This window comes from Clupea harengus, chromosome 16 (genome assembly GCF_900700415.2).
Source record: "Clupea harengus chromosome 16, Ch_v2.0.2, whole genome shotgun sequence".
NCBI lineage: Eukaryota > Metazoa > Chordata > Actinopteri > Clupeiformes > Clupeidae > Clupea > Clupea harengus.
The window spans coordinates 4,470,641-4,483,455 of NC_045167.1; positions in this window are offsets into that span (position 1 = coordinate 4,470,641).

Genomic DNA, 12,815 nt, shown 5'->3' on the forward strand with positions numbered 1-12,815 from the left:
TGGCTAACGGACGTCATCGAGAGCAAGGCTTTCCTTCAAGATGTTATCAACTTCTAGACCACCATAGCGAATGATAATTTATTCTTGCTAGTGACAGCTAGCTAATTCGAGCCTTTCCTCCCATAAGCAAACGCTCAGGGGCCTGCAATAGAACTTCTAACGACAAAATGCTTTCAAATACTGAAAATGTTACTTTGCAATAAAGTAAAGGTGTTGTCAATCTCAACACTAGACTGTTAAGTTAACTGTTGTCAAAGACTGGTCATTTCAAAAAATAACACTGCTATTGAAAGCATTGAACACTGGCTAGTCTGTGTCATCCTACATAATAACATTGTTTTGAAAGTGAAAACTCCCGCAACTTTCCGCAGTAACAATGATTAACAAATATTACAGAATTAGCAACTGTGTATAATCATAGTTTGCGTGCAACACGGCAGGAGGAAACACGACTGCAATTTTAGCTTGGTGGCTATCCGGCAGTTTGTGGATGTTAGGTATAAGTAAACATGCAAGGCAAAGTAAGCCAGCTATCGCTAGCTATCAAAATCTCTTTGATTTAAAGCTTCACTCTAAACATAATTCGACTGCCTTTCATGTGTCTAACGCCATTTCACTGACTGTTAATCTTTGCGGTTTATGACAAGGTAGGTTATATTGCAGGCATTCGCCGATGGACTAACGTTACCAGCTAACGTTACCTATGCTAACGTTACTGCATCCCTAGGATACATGGGAGTAGCTAAGTATACATAACATTTCTATCGACAGTCAGTTGTATATACGGGCCGTCAGTTAACGTTGCTTTAACATCATATACGTTGCAAACGAGACATTTGCCATTGACAAGGCCATTGCTTCAAGAATAATGTGTAAAGCAAACATACCTTTGACGGTGTTAATAAGAAATGTCGCTGTCTAAGAAACCTCAGGATTGCAGGTGGATTTCAGTTTACAGCTATCCTAGCTATAATAGCTAGCTCACGTTTGGTATGGTGCAAAGTCTCCTGTTATATGTTACCATTATCAGAGCCCGTGTACTGATCCTGCCATTATGTAGAGCAATTTACACACGCCAGTTTCTGTTATGGCCTTTCACCTACGTTATACTGCATGCGTGTGTGCGTGATTCAGAGTGGTTAACTCCTCCCACTGAGAGGCGAGGTTTAGCAAATCAGTTACGCTAGCTAGCCAGGCTGTGTTGAAAGTTCACAAACAATGCGAATGGCATTGGGAGAGAGGACATCACACCCTGCTTGCCCAGCGGTGGTCATGATTATACCTAAATAACATGCCGATAAAGATGAAAAAGGCCAACCCAAAACTGTGGTCTGATGTCAGTATCTCCATCCCTTAATAGTGTAGCCTGCAGTAGAAGAGACGAAAAGAAACCCTCACTGATCTTTCTAATAACGTCACACCATGTTTTTAACAATATACTGGAAGCCAACTTTAAGCTGTAGATTCTAGCTGTATTGCATAAAAGCTATTGCCCATACCCTGTGTCTATTATTAGACTGCTTCCCACACTGGTTGCGCCTTACACTATTATTAAATTAGAAAACGTTTAAACGAGCAACAACTTACTTGGATGGCTAGCTGTAGTATCAACAAGTCAGTCAATCAGTTAGCTACTTAATCAATTTAATAAAAGGTAATCAGTTACCCATTCAATGCACATTAAAAGATTCGACAACAACTAAAACCATCTATGCATCTCGTCTTGGTTTTGCGGCCATTTGAACACCAGATGGCGGCAGACTATCGTATGGGACAAGAATGAAGACCATCAAAAACATGTCACAGGTAGGCCTGAAATGCTGTATTCAGTATCAGGATATATTATTAATAAAAACATCCTATTGTGTTAAGCATTAAGCGGAGCAATTGAAACATCTGTATAGACATTTAGGAACAAAAATCAGATTTCCTTACTGTAGTGGCGTAGGCACGCCGTTTATTAGACAGAACACAACTGATACATAATGGCTGTGGAGCAAGGATCTTACATGCAGACACAACACACCAGGCACAGTGGTCTTGGTTTTTCGGTCCCGGGTACCGTTTGGGGAAGACTAGGGACATGGAGGATTCAGTGTCCACCAGGGCGCAGCAGGGATCACCTCCAAGCCACAGCTGCTGCGGCTGAGGTGCTGGGTGGCGAGACACTGGCGCCAGGCAATGTCATATGAGGGGACCCCGGATATGGGGCATCTTCAGAGCCGGTTTTAGGCACGGGCGGACCGGGCAGCCGTCCGGGGCGGCACTTTTTCATAAGACGTGGGGGGCGGCACGAGCACTTAAAAAAATCATCTGGGCCGCGAAGGGGTTTTCTATTATCTATCATATCACTGTGTGTGGAATTGGCAAATTGGCGCCCCCTGCAGCTGCAGGCGCCTCTGCTCGCTAAGAAGGTGCCGTGGACAGATCCTGAGTGAGAAGGGGGAAGGGGAGGGGGCGCGGGGGACAGTTCACCTCTGGGTCTCCCAAATGGAACGGACAAGGGGGGCAACGGGGGATCCACTGTATAGCAGTCACACCTCGACTTTCTTCCAAATAACGCACATTCATAACATTATAATTACAGGCATATTCCTGCACGTTTTCGTTTTCCTGAATTGTGTGAAATGGCTAATACAAATAGGTAATACAGAACGATTATGTGGTCACCAAGGGCAAGGTGAATTGGTGGAAGGAGACCACTGACTGCTTCAACTTATTCAACTGGTGAAGGTAGTAGTTAGCAGAGTATAGATAGATAGATCCTTTATTTTATCCCGAGGGAAATTGAATACATCTTTCACAGAGTAGTCTATTACATTATCAAGATAACTATTGAAGGATGCTCAAGTGGACAAGGTAAAAATGTGTTTTCAGTCAAGTGTAACTTAACCTAAATTCCTATTAAGGCAACCAGCTAATGTTGAGCACTAACAGAATTGTTTGCTAGCTAGCGTTAGCTAGCTGATTTGACCATAGGGTATGAACATGTTCATTCATCTGACACTAGGCTAAAGTGTTAGCGAAATCCCGCTAGCCACAACTAACAGAATATAACAGCATACAGAGTACTAGTATAATCTTAATAATGAACAGGTCGATAGCTAGCTGGTTAGACCATAGATTTCCTTTTGACACAATTATACTAGCAAGCGTTAGCGAAATCCCGTTAGCCACGATTAGCTAACTCAACTAACCATAATGCATGTTGAGTGCTTGCACAACCTAACTTGCAGAGAGCTGGTTAGCTAACATTAATGTACTCTGTGTGCATTGATTCTCTTAAGTGTGTTATTCAAATGTTCTATTGAAGGATTTGTGCAATTGATACATTTAAGTTTGTCTTTCAGTTATATTGTTATAATAAAAAATAAATAAGAGGGGGTCTCGCCCGGGGCGTAATTCCATGTAGAACTGCCACTGGGCATCTGTAGCACCCCTCGAACTGCTCTGCTGCCCTGCAAGGCCCCTGCCTTAGTTGCTCGAGGAATGACCACAAAACGTGCTCCACTTGCTCTGCCTCGCTCAGGGCCCAGCCAGAGAGCTGGCGAAACTTAAGACGAATGTGTTCCCACAGCTGCTCCAGATGCAAGCCCCAAACATGCAAACCCATAACGCAAGCTCCTCTTGATCGCTGTCAGCAAACGTGGGAAGCCTTTATTTGCACACATGGACAGTTTGCCTGCATAGGTGCCCAGGCACTCTCTCTTGCTGCCACAGTGGATAACCAGCTGGTCGCGTGCATCATAAGCAAACACCTTTTGATCAAAGCAGCGCTGGAGTGCTCCATTGATGGCTGGCACGACCTGGACCTCCGTCTTTTCAACCGACCAGCTGTTCAAGCTCGCTGCCAGCTGAACTTGCACGGGGATAGTCTCAAGCGGCGCTTCGTTGAGCTCTGGTGCGGCGTCTCCGCGGTCCGCTGCGGGATCGCTTGCATGCCCGGTCACATTGGACATTTGGTAGGTAATGGCAGGGGAGCAAGGATGTTGTATGCAGACACAACACAGTGGGCAATGGTGACAAAGACGCTAACGCACAAGGGAAGTGCAAGGGGGCATTTACACACAACACTCACGCTAAAATGGGGCATTTACACATTATACAGGAGCATTTACACATAACACACAAGCTAATATGGTAACAGAAATACATGCTGACATTAACACAGGCTAGAAACACAAATACAAGCGAAAATGGAACATTAAACAGAATTAAACATTGACAGGCTTCACACACTGCATTACAGGCGAACTATTGCACACCGTTTTACGCACAGAAATACACACGGGAGCGCACAACTCCACTGCACGCTACAATAAACTGAGCCTATTCATCAGACATGTGCAAGTCCTCAACTTATATTTAGTCAAAATGTAACCTAAGCCCAACACATTTAAGACCAGTCAATATAAAAAGGAAGCAATCTACCACAACAGATTTCTGCACTAGCGAAGATTCCTTGGTCTTTTAAACGAGCCCTGGGGAGTTTCTGCTCTGATACTGGCAGAGTGTGGAAATATGACTCACCTCATAATTGCAAATCACATTTTGCAATAGGCTCTGACCACCAGTAGGCTGATGGGTGCCAAAGGCCTTTCTCTTCCACCCCACGCAGAAGGATGGAACATGTTCATTTCATTTACCCCCTCATCTTGTTTCATTCCCCACTGGGTGTTTACAATAGATGGCCCAAGTAATTGTCCGCTACAGAAACCTATTTTGTCCCTCATGTTGTGTTGCATCATGGTTGCATGTATTGTGGTTCCAGTCAGAATGGACTGGCCTGATATAAATGTAATTTTTGTTATGTACTGGAAAATATGTTACATTCCTTGTGCTGTTGGTTGGGGACTTCGCACAGCGGCCAACCCTCTCACTATCTCATGCAAGTACTCATACTCAACAACCTTGCCTAAGTAATATAACACAACAGGGTACTACAACCATCATACCGATACTTATCAATGCGCCTTTGTGAGCATTTCACTGGGGTTATCAAGTGGGCACTTTCCTTCATCAGTGTTTTGCTAAATTAGGCCCACAACACCTCCAGAAGGCCCAACTGCGGTGTCTGGTGTCCGACACTCACCCTCCAAACACCCAATAGGTTAGGATACATGTCAACATCAGAGACAACAACAGACACACCTCAAGATACACCCAAGTATTTACTGAGAGACTTTCTCACGCAAAGCTGCGATTTCCCGCCAGATCATGATCATTGTACATGATCAAGATACTTTCTTGTGGATACAAATTAGGAACAATTGATGATGTGATTATGATTTTCAGAGTGCTTATAGGTTATATTATGGGTGATTAACACTGGATGGGTTTTCTGAACTTGGAGATGACCTGGGGTACGTTCGTCGTAGGATTGAAGCTAAGTTAATCAATTGGCCTTTTACAGAGCATTCACACGCTTCCGTTGGAATGCGTTGATCCGTCAGGGTTGACGGATCTCCATTCACTTTGAATGGGGTGACGTCATCCTTTGCCAAAATGAATTATGGCTCCGTTGGGTTCCCGTGCGTTGCGTTTCATGCTTTGCTTGCAGCAAGAGTTGAAGAATGTTCAACTTTTCGAGAGGCAATGCATACGTCAGCCAATCAAATTGCCTTTCATGCATAACTGACAGCACAGGCGCTAGCCAATCAGATCCCGTATATGCTCACGTCTAGAAAGCGGCAAGCTCAACAAAAAAAAAGATGGCGACCAAACTCCGTAGATGGTCGTATTTGTACCCAAAAGTTGTTTGTTTGACTTTTTTTTGCTTAGATTTTTTAAAAGTTACCGAGAAATAGACACTGTACAATGTAAAAACCCCTTTATTGTAACTGAAAAATACGTCTGATAGGATTTGCGAGATGTGTGAGCACCCTACCTAATGTTAGCATGCTACTGCTTACAAGGTAAGCAGCTTGCTAGTGGCGTGATTGGTTTGTTGACCTGTCAATCTCACTATAACGTCTCTGGTATCAACAGAACCCCATGCGCCAGACTCCTCCTCCGCCATACGTTTGCGCAGCGCATTCCAACGGAAGCGTGTGAATGCTCTGTTAGCCCGTTAAGATTAGCGAGCTGATTGAGAACAGCAAATATCGGTTCGTTAACGGCTGACCCGCATCCTAATCATGTGGTTAATTTCAAGCAGGCTAAAGTTATCATGGCATTTGCGCGTGCACGTCCTACTTCAAAAGGCAGGAAAGGTCGATCACCAAAACCATGATTTTCTAACGGTATAATGGTTCTAAACTCAAAGAAAAGGGCTCTTTTTTTCTCCGCTGGCGAGTAGGAGATGAACATGAACGCTTATGAAGAATACAAGACCATAATCATGGCAAAATTCAACACCACCACCGCTGTGAGAGCAAGGTGTGTTGGATGTTTATAGGGTGATATCTACGTATGAATATCTGATGCCAAGTGTCAGCTGGTACAGAGGTTTCATCTACCGGTTTGCATCTACATGGTTGCTAGTTCAAATCCTCTCACCTCCTTCCTCGATGTAGTTTTACATTTCCTTGGAAGTCGCTTTGAATAAAAGCGTCTGTTAAATGACTAAATGTATTAATAACAAATGCAATAAATTGAAGCGGTGAAAATAAATTGTCTGTATTTCTCTCTATTCTTATCATGAGTCCACCGTAATCATTTTCTACAATAATGATGTGCTATGGTGTACTAATAACACTCATATAATTATGAGTGCTTTGTTCTCCGCATCACCGACACTACAAAAATGTACAGTCAATGTGGTGTTTGCAATAAATGACTCGAGAAGGTCTTGTAAATTAATGATTCCTTGTCGGCTGAATCGGTAGCGCTCATACAAGAATAATGGATCTTGGCGATCGCAAAGAACTCTCTCCCTCCGCTAATCTAACTCTAATATCAGTCCTTGGTCAATGGGATCCCTCCTTTTTCCGGGGGTGTGGCAAGCTTATCCAGCTACACTTAAGTTAGCCTGCCCTGGAGCAGGTTAGTGCTAATCGATATGTAACTATGGTGATTTATCAAAAGTTGCTTCCACGAACCAAAAAGAGGGGCGTTTTTTATCTTAGCCTGAAAATTAGCTCGCTAAACCGTTTAGCGAGCTACGACGAATACCCCCCAGTTTGGCCAAAAATGTTATCTTCGCACTTACCTGTTGCCTGTGTCTTCCGGGAACGTGGGAGCAAACTGGAGTGCAGGGCTGGGAAAGCTTTTCTTCGTTCATTTTGTGCTCTGCTAGGGAAGCGCTCATTGGAGCAGGGGGTGTTTGTAGTTTTTAAACAATTCTTCAATAAAGGGTTTCATGGCATTGTTAATAATACCACATGAATATATGTATTTAATGTGTTATGTCAGTACGTTTATAAGGAGGAAATACCGTGCGGGGGTGGGGGTTTGTTGGTTTTGTCGGTTTTGTCAATGTTGCACCTGCCGCCTGCCGGTAGCCTACTTGGGAAAATAGAGAAAACAATTTTTTTTTGCATTTTCAGTTTGCATTCTTCCATCCTTCAAGTCTGACCCAAACCAGCCACTCCGGCACACTCCTTTACAATGCCATCTCCAGTCATACCTATGCCCCATAGATTAAGGTGGCTCTAAGTATGACATCTCAAGCAAACCCGTTGACGCAGGCTCTAGATGTGCCAAAATCTTGCAAAGAATATCAGAGTAAGCATGCATGCACACTTCCAGAACAAGAGGATTCTTCACTTAATACAGGTTCATTTACATGTTCCCAAGTAGCTTGTGAGCGCCTCTTTTTCAGCAGCCTCCTTTAAAGCTCCTTTGAGTGACCGTCCTCGAAAACCAAAATCCAACAGACATGATGTGGTTGATTTAGCTACAAAGCCTCATGCACCCATCTCCACTGGTCTTGTGTGTACTTGCCAATCTTCCTCCTTTGAATTGTAGGTTTTTTCAACAAAACCATTGGAATGACTGATGAATTCTAGAGAGGTGAGTCTTTAAGTGCTTTGTGATACTATTTGAATGTAACATGGCCGTCCCTTGATCGAATAACACTAGGTAGGTCATTCCACCACTGAGGTACCACTCAGAATCTTGATTGCCTTCCCTTCACAGAAAGAGATGGCAAAGACAACAAACGTTCTTCAAAGGAACGAAGTGGTCAAGTTCTTCCTAGATCTCAGTAAGGTGCATTGCACACAATGAATGGAAACAAGCAACACATTTTGAGCTTTGACTGATTCGACTTTTAAGTGCCAGAATATTTATTGCTCATCTAACAGCTGGTAGAGTCAAACATTTCGTTCGTATGGCGAAGAGTTTGCATCCACGTATTTGAGTAGGTCACTGTATGCATTGGCCAACTGCTGCGGCGCATTTTCTTTCACATTCACTTAACCCAAACCCTTGTACCAGTCCAATGATATCCCTAGGCCTTGTGCATATTGAACCGCTTCTCGTGGATTCCACTTCCCTGATTTCACTGTTGGAGCATTACATAATTGGTTTGTTATTGAATTGAAGGTGTTCCATGAAAAAAATATGACATTTTGAGTTTTTTATTTGTTATTTTAACAGGTTTACTCCTGTCGAGCTTGCATTTCTGGCAGAATATGCGAAGACTATGAACCTAGTTGCAAAGGCCCTTGATGAGAGTGTTCTTGATGGCTGGATCCTTAGACTGTGACAAAGTGTTGAAGCACAAGTGTTGAAGTGTTTTACTAATGCTGAAAACTTCCCAGGGACCTGAAAGTAACTGAATGTCTTCCCCAACAGAATTCGTGGCACACATTCCAAGGTCCACAGAAACATCATAAAAACTTCAACTTCAATCCGGGTGGAAAAAGTTGACCTTGATTTTATTTATTGATTAAAATTGCCACATATAACCAATGTAACTTCCAGGTAGGCCTATATGAGAGAGGCGATACACACACTTGGCACAGAGCGAGAGAAACATGAAGGAGAGGCCACACACAGTTATAATGAATAAAGTTAGTTTATTCAAGCACAGAAAAATTTCTATATTGTATTGATAAAATAGATATATAGTAAGTGTACCTCAAATGTCTAGGGGTCTGAATGCAAACAGAGATAAAAGAAAAACTAACTGACTGGCAGAACCCAGGCCTTCTTATACTCCTGCCAATCAGTTTGGAACTCACCACACCTGCATCCCAGCCCACCTGCCAATCAATTAGGAACTCCCCACACCTGCCAATCAGTTAATCATAAACGCGATCTGATTGGCTAGCGCCTGTGCTGTCAGTTATGCATGAAAGGCAATTTGATTTGACGCATGCGTCATGATAAATGATAAAAACATTGAGACGGCCATTAGTAGTTCTCCTTTGTCCTCTTTCTCCATTATTTTGTCTTTATCTTTAAAAAATAGTATGTTGGAATGCGAAAGAGAGAAACATCAACAACTAACCTGACTGAAGTTTCCATGTTATTGTTTCTTATTTTGTGATAAACCACACGCCTACTGCAAATGATCTCCACACCCAGTGGCCTCGATAACATTGATCTCCACACCCAGTGGCCTCGCTAACATAAGGATTATACATTAGCATTGGTGTCACATTCTGGTCCTTCCTACTATTTGCCTCAGTGCCATTTCCATAGCAACATTCCAATGGCCCATTTCTCTCGGCTCTATACATTCATAGGCGTACCAACAGTATCGATATGTGGGTAAGCATTCAAAGAGAAAGCGTCTTGGTAAACAACCCTACTGAGGAAAAATAACGATGACATATCTTTATCACCCTCCTGTCACTCCAAATGAAGTGTCTGAGACCGATCAAAGACAATTAAAATGAATTACTCCATGCATTCTGAGTCTGCCTCTAAATTTAGCCTTGCCACTTCCCCACCACTTCATAAACAATCGTGCTCTTACGCTTTGTGTGCAGTGAAGCCGTTACAAAGCCCACAGCCTCGTCTGAGTATTTTTGTTAAACCCCCGAGGCCATTCAGGTATCCGTGGCGATCACAATTGCCACAGATTAACAATGCAGTCTGTTTTATCCTGCAGAAAAGAAAACATACGGGGTGGGGGCACAGCCAGGCGTCTTTCAGGTGATTGACAGATTGACAAATTGACCCCAGGCTGTTTTAATTGTATATAATATTTTCATCACATTGTTACTTTTCTTGATAAAAGAAATAGTTTTATATTCCAAATGTTATAGATAACAACAATATGTACTTAGAAATAATATGAAGTCATAAAAACACCAGAAGGATATCTCTTTCCAATTTTAGGTCAATCAGTGAGATTTTATGGGGATCTGCATATTTCTCTATAGTCGCGTAACATGTATTCTGGATGTATAAAGGGAGTGGGTGGGGATATTGTTTTATTTTTAAGGGCTATTTAGGTAGTCAACAAACAAACCTAAAGTACCTGACACATAAACTTGGGTAAAAAAAAATTATTATAATAATTTTTTGGAGGTTTAAATTGCTGGGGTCAAATTGACCCCAAGCATAATAGATGTGGGTAAAATTTGAACATAATAGGAGGGTTAAAGATTTATATAAAGGCATCCTGCTGGGCAGCCCTTTCAGCGCCCACGTCTCCGGGTGCTAAGGGCTGTGACCTTTCTTGAGTTACACTAAAAGCCACTGTTATTCAGGACACCTTTAAGGACATTGCGCAGTGTGCATCTTTTTTGATGCATGCCAGTTTACCTTCTCTCTGTTTCAGTGCCATTCAGTGAGCGGACACGGGAGACTGTGAGACCTTTGCCTTTACCTTTTGCATGTGTTAAAACTCAAAAGGCGAACAGTGATTGTAAGATACTGTATGCATTACCATCACTATCTGCGATCAGACTGACTGAAACTTCAGGTGGAGAGAGGGAGACACAGACAGACAGGCAGACAGACAGACAGACAGACAAGAGAGCACAAAAAATGAAACCTAAAGATGACTCACTGTGAAGTCAAGTGAGGTATGCTAGATGGAGAGTGTTATTTGCAGAACATGAAAGACAGAAACCTGTGGTGAAATCCACCACGGAGCCTTTCATTGTCCCACTGTTCTGTTCTACTGTTTGTTCTTGCTCCACCACATCACGGTGCTGACAGCTGTGAGTTCTGCATTATGAATAGTGGCTGGTAAGCCATTCTCCGCCGGCTTCCCTTTCGCTGCTTCTAAAGCTCTTTTCACAATAAAAACTCTACAAAGGCAGGGGCAGTTTTATAGAACATGGTCAAATGTCAGAGTAATCTGGTCCTGGTTGTGTGGTTCGGTCTTGTGCCTTGTGTCACAGTGTCTTGTTTTTTTATTTGGGATGTTACTGTCAGGAGATGGAACACGTTGTATAATGATGGAATTTGACTGTTGTGAAAAATGACTTGGAAGATCATTAATGCTCGACATTTTAGAATAGCCTGGTGCATGTCCAGACTCACACCGACCAAAATGGCTAAATGCCATACACTCAGAGATGTGCCACACATTTGAGTTATACTTCGGGTAGGACGCTTTCTAGATACACCCTGTAAAGTGTGCCTTGCTCAAACTCACCTTCCTCTGATCAGTTTGTGTGTGTAAAGGTCGTACTACATCCCAAAAACTTTTCAAATTATTATATGCTGAAGTTTAAATGAAATATGTTCAAGGTAAAGCAACTGGATGTTTGCAGCCTTCACAAATATGTACAAATATACATCCAGACTGTAAAGACATTTAATGTGAGAATAAAGATATGTGCTGCATCATGTGAGTATACCCAGACTTCAAAGTAAAATCTTAAGGCTCACTGAAGATGAACACATCGCGGCATATGGAGAAGTGACATAAACCATAAACAAACACAGAGGGGTACCACAGCAGGCGTATCCTAGATATCGAGGTCACCCTGGAGTAATAGAGACTTAAGTCTTACAAGTGACACGTTAATATTCACAATCTGATAGATGTTCAGATTCAACGGTGTAACAAGCATGCAATCAGCCTGCACTGTATTTGAAGTATGAGTCCTTCCTTACTGTATATTCTCTGTGAAATGGACCCCTTAGGAGTTCTTTATCAACATATTTTTAATATTGATCCAACAACCACATGAGTGGGATTCATTTAGATTCACAAAGATTGTCTTATTATGAGACCAACTGAAGAAAACGCAATTTACATCTTACATAACATACATAACTTGACATCTACAGATGACAAACCCACTTATATGTATTCATATTTACATATATATTCACATCCTGTGGGTACGGATGCACTTTTTTTTTCTCTCTTCCTTTTCTTTGATTTCCCTGTCCCTAACCTCTCAGCCCCCATTGATTGACTGTACGTGAGCTGAGGTTCAATGCCTCTACACACTCATGGACTCACATAGTGAAAAATGTAGGCTCATTTGATCCTGCTGTTTCTCATTTTACCTCACTCCTCAGTAACCTGTATGCACACTCCTCCTCTGACACTCAGCGCACCCCTGGGGAGTGAGAGGAGGTAGATGTTGGACTGCAAGATGAGTAGAGATGTTGGACTGCAAGATGTTAACTCTTAATAGACTTCTGTGGTTCTATTAATGTATTATGTTATGTATTAGTTTTGGTAATAATAATAATAATAATAATAATAGAAGTAGTAGTTATGGTTATGGTTCTTAGTTCCCTTGGGGGGAAAACTGAGTTGATATACCCAAAGATGCGTCTGTGGTTAGAGTGAAAGGCAAGGCTCATTACCATCGAATGCGTGCGCAATAGCATGTCCCCACCGCGGTGTTGGAAATTATTGAACCTCATCGCATGTTCAAAACCATGCTGAACACAACGCCAAGACTCAAGACAAGACTCACTGGGATTATTTCAGCGTCTCTCACCTG